Below are 12,770 nucleotides of genomic sequence, written 5' to 3'. Positions count from 1 at the left end.
TGGTTACGTTTTAAAGCATCTATTGATTTCTTTAACATGTTACAACATCATGCTTGATAGATTATGTGTGTGCCATGCTTATAAATCCATATTAAATGTATTTATATAAGTGTTTTCATGTAAATACTTTAATTTATAAAATTGGATATATGTTGTTTGTATTCTCCTAACTGAACAACGTTGGTGGAAAAATCATCACGCTTAAATGAACTAAATTTTGATGAAATTATTTTACGTAAATTGCGTAGACATGTACACAAAGTCCTAATAAATACGGCTTGGCCAGAAAGTCTATCGTTTGAGGGTTATAGTTTCTCTAACACAAACAAAGAAATCTGCCTGTATACAAAACCAAATCGGGTAGATGTTACCACGAAAAATCCAGTACATCTGTTTTACGGATTTTTTGGGCTAGTTCTTGGATGTGTGATATTGACATCTTGTATATCTCATAAAAAATAATTAAAACTTGTAACTCTTACTAGTAAGTACTAGAGTTTCATCCAAGTTGATGAAAATCTGTTAATTGCAAAAAATTAGGACTTATGCAATTCCCTGATAGGGGTTTGGTCCAGAATAATTTTAAAAATAATGATATGGAGTTTTACTACAATATTTGACTCTATTAAAAGGAACAAATAAGGCTATTATAAAAAAAAAACTAAGAAAATTATAGGCTTTTGAATATGGTATGAATCACTGTTTCTTTAGGGAGCAAAATTTTGCACCTATGTCTATTGACAAAAAAACTAGTTTTAGTCTAAAAATTTCTACTGTAGAAATGTAAGAGGTTTTTCAGATATGTGAATTGGTTATGTTAGAGAACATATGTAGGTGTTACCTAAAATTTTTGCTTGTCAGTATGAGCTTTGTGTGAACCATGATAGAGCCTATGACAAGAGGGTAATTTCTATTATTTACCGTTTCTTAATAATGAATTGTGAACCTATGTGATTCAATGTATATAATGCTTTCATGTACATGATCAATTTATGGATCATTGTACAATATGAGAATTTTATGAAATTGATGTGTAACCATATGATAAGTGTTTATGCATGATGGTTATGATGAATGTTGTACTTACATGATGTGATATGCATAATGAGATGAACCATATATAATGTTGAATGGCAAGAAGGATGCATAAATGGGTTATGTTATGGCATGAGCATCATACATTATGTTAAGTAGTATGTGTATATAATAAGGGATGTGTTGTGGGTTATGAGAGGCCTTATGTGCACATCGCTCATGAGTGAGCCTAGGTTCTGTGTGTTTTATCTCATAATAATTGTTATAAATGTTCACACACTTAGACCTCAAGGGAGGTATGATTCAAGGGTAGTCTCGAGAGGAGTATGTTACCACAAGTCTGGGCTTGAGAGTATCCCAGAGTGGGGATAGGTTCCCAAGAGCCTAGTTTTGAATGAGTTAAGATTTATCTTAAGTTGGTTGTGAGAGCATCCTGAGTAGAGGCTCAACCCCTTGGTGCTCAGGCACTTGAGTTGGCTGTTGAGTTTAACTAAATAAAATTAAGTAACTCATTCAAACCAATTGTCTACCTCAGAGAGGGTAGATGGTAGACACAACCAAGAAAATAAATGGTTCTTTTGGAGAGTAAGGCATCTCTTTGGTTCCCTAACCTTGGCATAGAGAACCAGGACTACCTAATAAAGCCTATGTAGGTAGCTCTACGATTCTGCAGAGTAAGAATTGATTCTCTGGATCACCGGAGTGTTTCTTGATAATTTACCGATTTAATGGGTTTTTGTAGATCTTTCTAAGTCTATGAGTTAATAAAATATACGACATAATGACATTGAATCTTTTAACATCCAACGACTGTGATGCATGCAAAAATATAATTGCTCTCGCTTTAACTATGCATACAATACTTAAATGACATTCGCTTGTCTTTTCTCATGCAACAACCTTAAAATTTCTGTTTCTCATTTTTTCATGCAAATGCATTAAATGACACACTTTCTCCCTCTCTCAAATGATAGGGTGATGAATCTTAAATGACACTCACACGCTATACACGGATGATGGTTGGTTTTCTGAAAAAAATGTTAGTTTCCAACCATCTCTCTCTCTTGCGATGTTCTTGTATGTCTTTAGGGTCAATTGTGTTTGTATTCAAATTTCTACCATGTGTTGCAAGTCAGATCCAGATACAAATTGGACTTAATCATTGAAAGCTTGAACCAATGCCAGATCAACATTTCATACCCATTCGTAACTCTATTATTCAGTATTATCATAATGGAATCACATATATAGTCACCAAATCGATTGGCTTCAAGGATGAATTAAGCCTTACTTAAAATTTGGCTCATTCAACCCAAAATCAGCAGAATTGGGCTGGATTTAGGGATGACAGTAGATCGGGGGAAAGCGGAGCCCCGCCCCGCCTCACTCCGTTTGGACCGGGGATGAAGGGCATGAAACGGGGATAGACTTATGCTTTCCACCGCCCCGCCCCATCCCCGTCTCAATCCCCGCTCCATCCCATCCCCGCTCCATCCCATCCCCAATCCTTCTAAGGGATGACACTAGACCGAGGGGAAATGGGGCCCGCCTCGCCCCCCGTTTGGACCGGGGATGGAGGACATGAGGCGGGGGTGGAGGTTAAAATCCATCCCTGTGCAGGGATGGAGGCGGGGATGGAGGTTCGGATTTTGAGATAGGGCGGGGGTGGAGACCTTGTCCCCCGCCCTTGCCCCAGTCCATTGCCATCCTTAGCTGAATTGCTCCAATTCAAGTTGATTCATGATTGAATCAGTCATTTTTCTTGTAATTTTTTTTTTTTATGATTTTATGAATATAAAAAAAATTAAATCAATCAACTCGGTCCGATTCAACTCGGCATGTACCAGCCTATTCCCTAAATCATTTTGAAGATCGATTAGGGTCAAAAACCAATTTCCAACAACATCGTACTCTTTGATGCGTCAGTTGGAACCATATATGTCTATCAACACAAGTGAATCGGTCAATGGATCAGGTTTTGACCAATCACCATCTCGATCAATGTCTAATAGAACCAAAATCGAAACCAATGAAATGGATCACATTAGTTATTTGAGCTGCACCCATAAGATCCGAGTAGTGCAACGGATTGACATCTGGTTTGCGATATTCTAACGAGAACTGGAGCCAGCTCTGACCCAAATTTTGGTTAAGATTCACTAGTTATAAAAGCATTACGGTTCTGTCTTCTCGCTATCTTTCTTTCTCTTTCTTTTGCTTTCTCTTGTCTTCTAGGTAAGTCGATCATTCTTTCCCTTTACTATCGCTTCTATTACCACTTTCATGAAAGAGTATAACTCCACCTTTCTCCTCTTTATTAGTGAGTGGTCAGGCCTGTGCTTCCTCAAAATCCTGCTATTCCATAGGCCGTGCTAAAAGCCCTTCGAACCATTGAGGGAGGACCTCCTTTCCACAGTTTCTATTTGTGAGAGCGAGAGAGTGTCATTTAAGGTTGCATGAAAAAAAATGAGAAAAAGAGAAATTTTTTAAAGCTGTTGCATGAGAAAAGATGAGAGAGAATATCATTTAAGGTATTGGATGCATATTTAAAGTGAAAATGGTATATTTATACATGTAACAGAAGGATTAGGTAATCCTAGAGCACCGTATCACTAAGCGAGAGTAGGTAATCGAGAGCACCGATATATATATATATATATATATATATATATATATATATATATATATATATATATATATATATATATATATATATATATATATATATATATAACTCACTTTTGTTCTGTTTGAGTCACCGCGTCAGCCGACTTTTTGTTCCGCTGTTTCTCGTTGTTATTCTGTTCCTCTGTGGGACACCGCCCAACACAACAAAACAGCAGAGCCCCCTTGATTGCACCTGATCTGCCCCTCCCTTTTAAGATGGTCCTCCGGCTCTGTACGCTGTTTGAGAACCGAGAATCTTCTCGCGGTGGCGGTGGCGGTGGCGGTGGCGGTGGCGGTGGCGGTGGCGGTGGGCTTAACTGCACAGCAATTCAATGGGCGCCTTTCCTTTCTGACTAGTAATGGTATCTTGCTTCGCTTTACTCTCTAGCTCTCCCTTCAAAAACAACGGGCAACCGTCCTAAACTAGAAGGGCTCTCGCCCCAAAAACGCGTCGCTCCTCTCTCTCTATATCTCTCTCATCTTCAGTCTTTTATATAAAGCAGTATTTGGTCACTGCAACAATCATCATCAAAGATCATCCGTTCCTGGTTGAGTTGAGACGGTTAGTGTTATACCACTCCTTTAAGCAAAAGAAAAAAAACCCATCATCACAGCAACGATGAGTATTGCAGTGTTGGACGGATCTACCATCCGATCATTTGTGAAGGATGAGAAGGCCTTCTACCGCTCTGTCGACGACCGGTTCCTCCGCCTGGACACCAACCGCGACGGCCTCCTCTCCTACCCTGAGTTCCTCCATGAACTCCAGACGATCAGGGTCCTCGAACCCTCTGGCTTCGGCGAAGAAGAAGAAGAAGCCCACCGCACTACTCCCGAGCAGTTGTACGGCTACATGAAAGATTTTTGTTAACGTGATTAAGGAATCTTAGATCTCAACTTATTGTTTTTTTTTTTTTCTGTTAGAGAATTTCTTCGATTGAACGTTGAGGCATCCGCGTATGTATTGTCTTTGGGTGCGAGAATTGATCCTGACATGAGTAGCGGGAAGCCAACGTTTAGGGGGCGTTTGATTGTGCAGATAGCAACGTCCGCGGGTCACAAGTGTTCGCATCCCACGCGCTAGATGCAAACAGCGGATTACCTTTTAGGTGTCCCGCCCTTCTCTCGGAGCATTGGTGTCCAAAACACTTGGGGCTCCGCGTGGTTAGTAAGAACAGTCAGTTTACGTCTCCTTGTGGTGGGACGTTGCATGTTCAAAACCCAGTAGTAATACGTTGAATAATAACTGGTGGGCCCAGCTTGCCTTTCAACAAAAATTAAAAAGAAAACTCATGGGGGGTAAAACGTCAACTTATCCATGACACCGCTTGCCTAACCAGTAACGTCCAGGTAGGATTGATCCGCACAATCCTGTCTGAACAATCAAATGGGCTCCTAGCAAACGTGTGAAGCAAGAAGCATGGAAGTATAAGTGATAAAAAAGTAAACAAAATTCTGTGATTTTATTTAAAAGCAGTCACAAATGTCGTTCTTGGCATTGGAATAATGTGGTATAATTGTGGTTGTGTTCCGTCTGATGTCATAGCTCTCTTTTAGAATACTTGATTCATGTTTTGACTCTTGAGTATTTTAAACATTTTACTACGTTTAAACTTTGATTTTATTACCATTGAACGTTTTAAATCATGTAGGTGTTGTTGTGGGTTGATTATAACCCACCCAAACTTTTTTTCAGGTTTGCAAATGGCTTGTATAGCCCTTCTCTTGATTTTAAAAAAAAATCTTAATTTTTTTTAATATAAATTTAAAGCGTTACAAAGTCTCAACACCCATAACATCATAGTAGGTGTTGTTCTCTATATACACCCGTTGTTTTTCGATTTTTATACTCAATCATGTCCACAATGCCTTCGTTACTGTTAGCAATGTGTCGAGTAGCACCAAAATCCACCCACCATTCAGAAAGTTTCTGGTCCGTATACGAACACTCTGATATCATGTAGACTATGTCACGTCTCTCATGTTGCCCGCCAGATCTATTATTCTTGTTATTATTATTTTGGTTATAGAGGCTTCGACAATCTCTCTTAATGTTACTTGGTTTTTTACACTTGAAATACTTTACCTGAGAGGAAGCTCTTTGCGGCTTTCAGAATGTTGACTCATTTTCTTACCAAATTTGCTAAAATTTTGAAATGACTTTCTTTTAAATTATGGGTGTCTGAGAGAACCATGACTACCACTAGCAATATGTTTAGTATAATTTGCTCTTTTTATCTTACTGCATATGTTGCTTAATTTTTAATTTAGTAGACAGTTCTTTTAAGGACAAGTTTTTGCAGTTTATCCTAAGTGCAGTAGTAACCAACTTTCATGAAGAAGGAAGGCTATGTAGAATAATAGATATTTGCATATGATCTGGGATCATATTTCTGACTATAGCTAAATCTTTGTCATTACCAATATTTTATTTACATGGTCAATTACATTATCATTTTCTTGTATTTTACATGAATTGTATTGTTTTAGGAGCAACTGTAAGTGTGTTTTTGAGGTAGAATCATATTTTTTAGAAATTGCTTCAAACATTAATTTTGCAAAAGTATAATCCTCAAATACCCTAATGAGATCATCCTCCATGTATGTGAGCATGATTGTCTTGGCTAACATATTAATTTTTTTGTATTTCTGATATACAGTTTTGTCTTCTTCAGAAGCTATTTGACCAGAGTCTTTCATTTCTATGTTTAGGGCATTCTCGATGCCCTCTAAGGTTAAAACAAGAGGAATTCTTCTCTTTCAAAAATAAAAATTTGTGTCATTCAGTTTGTCTGTTTTGGCTAAATCTATAGCACAAACATTACTAGTCATTTTTATAATTTTAATTTTTATGTATTGGAAAATATAAAAAAAAGGAGTCTAACATACAACAAAAAAATGAATGACACTATATAAGTTAAGTTTATGCAATATATCATGTTTATAAACAAAAAATACATGCTTTCAGACATATTCTATCAAGCAATTATCGAAAAATATGAAAGAATATTAAGCTCCTACTTATTTCAATCAAAATAGTGGTTTATGAGGCAAACTGCATAAACTAACCACTGTTAGAAAAGTCAGGGGTCACTTCTGTAAAAAAACAAAAAAACAAAACCCTGAAAAAAGAATAAAGAGAATTTTCTAAGTTAAACAAAAAAGTTTAGGGGTCGTTCTATAATTTTTAGAAAATAAGAGCCTGTATTTTCAAGAGTACAAGACTCTTTCTAGAATTTATCAAAAACTAAGGCCTTTGTTTTGTAAAAACAAAGGATACAACAATAATTATCAGATAACACAGAGGGCAAAATAGAAAATATATGTAGTAAGGGATATATCTGGAATTATAAAAAAAGTTTAGGGATAGAAAGGTAAATAAATTGTTGATGGAATTTACAGAGATATTAAATGGAAAATTCATGAACTAGCTGTAAGAGGATATGACCAAAATTTATGCATAAGATCAGAGGTAAAATTGTAATTTGTCATTTAAAATAGTATAAAACCAAAAAACTCAGTTTTTGAAACCCTAAGATCTGAAAAAAAATCTTCTCCTCTTCCCTTCTCTGATTTGTCTTCGGTTCCGCTACACCTCTGGTGACCACAAGACCGATGGGTTCGGTGGAAGACCACCACTGAAGGCCCTCTGAATGTCTTTATTGTCAGAGATGGACAAAATCTCTACTCTCCCCTCTGAAAGAAAAAAAAAGACAATGAAAGGGGGAAACATCCCTGACGCTGACAAATCAAAGAGGAGGGACCTCGCATGGATTAAATCTAGTGTCAGAGAAGAGGAAGCTGAGGGGTTCTCTTCTTCCCCCTTTCTTTTTATGTATTTTTTTTTTTTGCAGATTTTTTTTAGTAAAACTAGGGTTCATCGAAAAATTGGCAACCTTCTCTTGTTTTTTGTTTTTGTTCTAAAAGCTGAAGTAGAGGTCAATGAATTTGGCAGCCTTCTAAGATTCTTTTTTGTTTTTCCCTTTTCTTTTCCAATGGAAAACAAACAAAGATTCGTTCGTTTAAAAGATTTTTTTTTGTTTTGTAGTAGAAACAGGGGTCACTGACCTTTGGAGTTTTTTTTATTGATATTATAATACAATAACAGAAGTCGCCAGATTTGGCGAACTCCCTACGTCTAGATGCAGACCCTGATTTGAGGTCTGCCTTTTCTTTTATAAAAAAAGGAAAAGGAACCCCAAGAAAAAACAGGGTTTTCCCTCGGACTTAGGGAGAGATTTGTTTTTAATATTTGGGTGATCCTGTCTCTCTCAAAAAGGGGTTTTGAGTTTTTTGGTGACTGTATAGTCAAATTTTTGGTGACAGTCCCCACACTACGTAAAATAAAAAAAAATTAAACAGTTTTTACTTATCCATGTTTTTGATTTCTGATGACGATGAGCTTAAGCGGTTGGCGACGATGATCGCGGCTGATCGAAACAACAAGCGCTCATCGGTAATGTAATGCCCAAGATTTTCAAAATGTTGCTTGGTCGAAAATTCAAAGATTCTTTTTTTTTTGTAACAAAACTTAGAAAAGGTTTTTAGCAGCGAAAAATGAACGATAATGGGTCATCGATTTTAGAAAACGCCGGACAAGTTACAAGTATTTTGTCAAACACTTATTAACCACCAAAGTATTCCATTTATCAAAATGAGTTGTTTATTACAAACATCACTGCTTATAAAAGCAATATGCTATGAAACTGATTTTTATAAAAGAAGCAGTGCAACACTATCTAGAGAAACCCTAGAACTCGATGTTGCCTTACTTCGCATATCACATCGCAGGTTCAGTACTTGTATTCTCAATTAAACGGGGTTAGAACCATTATTGGTCTGGTAAGAAAGCATTCAAATCAAATCAAGTATAAACTCGTGAAAATATATGGACCACTTAGAGTCACTGTTAGCAATAACAACACTCAAGTCTCTACGACTTAGCGTATATCACAAAAGCCTTCTCAGGGCCACAATTAGAACATTCAAGTCTCCAAGACTTAACATATATCACGTGAGTCTTTTCAAGGTCTCAATTGAAACATCAAGCTCAAGTCTCCAAGACTTGGCACATCCGTATTCTAAGAATCCAAGTGAAAGCTCCTTGAGCTTAACTTAGTCGTGCAGATATAACACGAGTTTTTGCCTTATCAGTCCTGTAGTATATCGATCTTAACACCTTCCATAAGGTTATTCAAGACTTATCAAAACAACGCAAATTCATTCATACATCTCTGAACCTAGAACTAATGCATTATTTCGATATTAACCATTCACCCCCTGGTACACAGGAGAAGCTTAAACTTCGACATCAACGCATCGTTATGGGGGTTTATTATTCTATGTATTTTAGATACCCCAGAGGCCTAATGACTCTGTCCACGGTAGATTGATTGAACTCATACTAGGATAACCCTACCAAGCCATTTCGAAAGCATCTTGTACTGTAGTAGTGGGGTTCAATCCTTAGATTTTAAGGATAACCCGATCTCCAAACCTCTTGAGTGATAGGAGGTTCCTTAAATTCTTGAGTTCATACTAAATACATGTCACTCGCGGCTGTACCATTATCGTCTGTCACTATGAGCAATAGTCTTAAAGGGGTTCGATAACATAACCGTTCTTTATAGGACATTCGAATGTCACTCGGGCAACCAGTGTGTTCTGCACTAACCCAACCTCATTCAGTATTTCAAAGCACGGTCCAACGTTGTGGTCTAGGAACTATCATTAAGTTTTATTCATATGCATGCATAACTCTGCTCTCGGCATCTACAACCTTTCACGAGCGCTTCACCTCTTTCTAGTGGACAACAAACTCTGGCACTTTAGCCCTTACGAGTTTTGTTGTATAACAATATTTTATATGAGCATGCATATACCACGATCACTTCGGATCGACTGCTTGGCGTAGCTGCAATGAATACTTGGCTTAGTCAAGACACAACATCTACTCTGGTGCACCAGCCCTTACGGGTAGGGTGCCCTTACAGGCGAAGGTAGAATGAGCCATTTTGGCAGTGTTCCGACAGTAGGGGCAATATCATGTCATTCAAACTAGTTCAGGCAAGTCTTTTGCCAGAAAATTTGGCAGAACTTCTTCTGTTTAACGAAGGAAGTGTGATGACCCTTTCTACTTATAGAAAGTAACTTGTCAGAATTTCTGCAACACCTCATCTGTGTGACAGAGTACGTGCTACACTTTTTTTAAGCTTTGTTGAACTTCTTTCATAAATTTCGACAACACTTCCTCTCTTTGACGGGGAAAGAATTGTGTTTTTTTAAGCTCGGTGAGCATCTTTTCAGAAAATTCGACAGCACTTCTTCTCTTTGACGGAGGAAATACTTTGCTTAACTCGGGGATAGATGTGTACCATTGTTCATACTTCACATCTATCGAGGTTCATTGGAACCTTAGGCCTTAACTAGGTCATGTGCACGTGACTTAGGTTTTTACGAAAAAGCGATTTTATACAAGAGCAAAGCCATTTCAATAGGGGCTTCTTTCGTCAATCAAAATCTTGATCAATGAGTGACATATGGAATCACATTGGTGATAAGAGTTGATCTCCATTTGAATGCTTATTTATGTGCAGCTATATGTAATATAAGCACGAGCTTGTGCGATATAGCGCAACAGCATAAATGAAAGCATAAAAAATGAAGAAAACTGAACTAAATAACTTCCAGAAAGTAAATACATATATATTTACAGAAAGCAGGAACCTTGGTATCGTTCGACGCAACAACAATCTTAAATGCATAAGAAAATTGCAGAAAGCAAGAGTCTTGACATCGATCGATGTAACAATAATCTTAAAAGAATAAGCAAATATAAATATATATGTAATACACAAAAGTAGGAGCTTTGGCATCATTCGATGTGACGATAATCTGAAAATCATAAGCAAATACATATATATGTAATATGCAAAAAGTAGGAGTCTTGGCATCGTTCGACGCAATGACAATCTTAAAAGTGTAAGCAAATACATAAATATCGAGAAGAGTAGAACTTTAGCACTGTTTGGTGCGCAAACCTCCCAAGATATGTGACAGAAATCCAACAAAGTAATCGAGGCACTCCTAAGTCATGGTCGGCACATTCTTTACATTCGGTATAGTCACAACTAAAAGTTTCTCTTGCAACTTTCAACAAAATGATGATCTGATGAAGTTTAAACTAAGAATGGGTTTGGACCTAGCTTATGTCCAACTAGGTTAGAACCTACCTCAATTATGTTATGTTTAGTCGAATGGGTTGAGTTTAGGCAAGGAAATGGTAGAGAAGATCGAGTCATCAGAACCAAGTGGTCATATTACAACTGGGTTAAGTGGGTTCAAGCCCACCCTAACTAGGTCAAGTGGGTTTAACCTAGGTTAATACCAAAACAAAAAGAGAGAGAGAAAAGTTAATCTAGTAGGCCAAGTAAGTCTGAACCAATTGGTCTCAGCCTGGCTTAAGCAGGTCCAAAAGCTCACTGCAAGTGCGTCTAGGCTAGAACCAAGAGAGAGGAGCTTAGAGTGAGAAAGAGGAGAGAGAAGGAGGAGGGATGATTTTTCTAAAGGGTGCTCACCCCTATTTATAGATTTTTAAATAGATCTTGGATCCACATATGGTGTGGATCTGATCCTTACCCTTTACTTGATCCAAGACTCAAACTTGGGCATAAAGCAATAAAATGACTTATATATCCTTGTGGAGCTCACCTAATTAATTTCATGGGATATTTATGTAGGACCCACATGATATTTTTGTGAGTATATTTTTGGTGAGATATTTTTGTGAGACTCGTCGAATATTTTTGTGGGTCCTGCGAATTTTCATGGTTTCACCGATATTTTTTCTGAAAAATTGTGAGTACAATATTTTCTTCGTATCAACGAAATTAAAAAAATTGGCTCATTAAAATCTCTTAATTTTACTCGAGGAGAAAGTTATGCCTTCCTGATTATTTGAGCACATATTTGCCAGAATACGTATGTCATAAGTATAATTGGTTCGTTGAAATCTATTTGTTTCGCATTTCGGGTTCATATGCTATTTTTACATAAAATACCTCATTAATTTATTCAAAATTTTTGCTGAAAAATTGTGGGTCTTACAGGTAAGACTCTTGATACTCTAATACCACTGTAGAGTCTAAATGACTCGCTTTTGTAAACATTATGAGAGAAGAAAGAATGAGAAAGATGAAAAGAGTTATGGTCTTCTTCAAGAGGGTCTGATTTTCGAATTGGTAACTCACACTCTTTCGGAAAGAAAATACTCATATATATATATATATATATATATAGGAGTGAGGGCTGACAATCTTCTCCTCCCCTGGATAGTTTACCCAGCCTTAAAACTCACCAAGTTGTTTGGTATCACCTTATAGAAGAAATGCCCATGAATGAAAAAATCCAACCGATTGGGCTTCCCATGCATTGAGCACATACTTAGCCCACCTCTCTCCTCAATGCATGAGTTCCATAAGTGAGGTGCATGGTTATGCATGCCATGTATGACTAACATATTCATCAAATCCAAATATTTGTCATATTGCAAAAAATTGAAACCATATCTGATTGTAATCGGATATCATTTTTGAATTAGCATAGCAAATCCGACTAAAATGAAGTCAAATTAGGTCAAATATTGGATAAAATCTGATCCATTGACATCCTATAAACACCCTTAAGAGCACACATCATACATATTGAGGGATAAAGACATGCTTTATTCACTTGCCCTACTCTGCGTAGAATATAGTTTAAGACGTTTAATTTTTGGTTGGTGATTTCATGAATCAATACAACTCCTTGTGTGATAATTCAAAATGCATTAGCACCTAGGTTACAAAGAGACACCATTTTGGTGGTGTATCCTTGTGACACAACTAGACACGCTAGGGTGCAATGGCACAAACATGAACGCCGACACATAATGGATATTATTCTAATATTTTAATAATATTATACTAACGAAATACATTTTTGTTGTATGAAGTAAATAAGTTGTTGAAACCTAAAAACCTCTTTTGGGATGTGATGGCCTTCACTTTTCAGGGTTTTTTACTCTTTAG

Source organism: Nuphar pumila, chromosome 17, assembly GCF_984573655.1.
Source record: "Nuphar pumila chromosome 17, dmNupPumi1.hap1.1, whole genome shotgun sequence".
Lineage (NCBI taxonomy): Eukaryota > Viridiplantae > Streptophyta > Magnoliopsida > Nymphaeales > Nymphaeaceae > Nuphar > Nuphar pumila.
The sequence above is the reverse complement of the archived record's forward strand: the minus strand, read 5'-3'. Positions refer to the sequence as shown.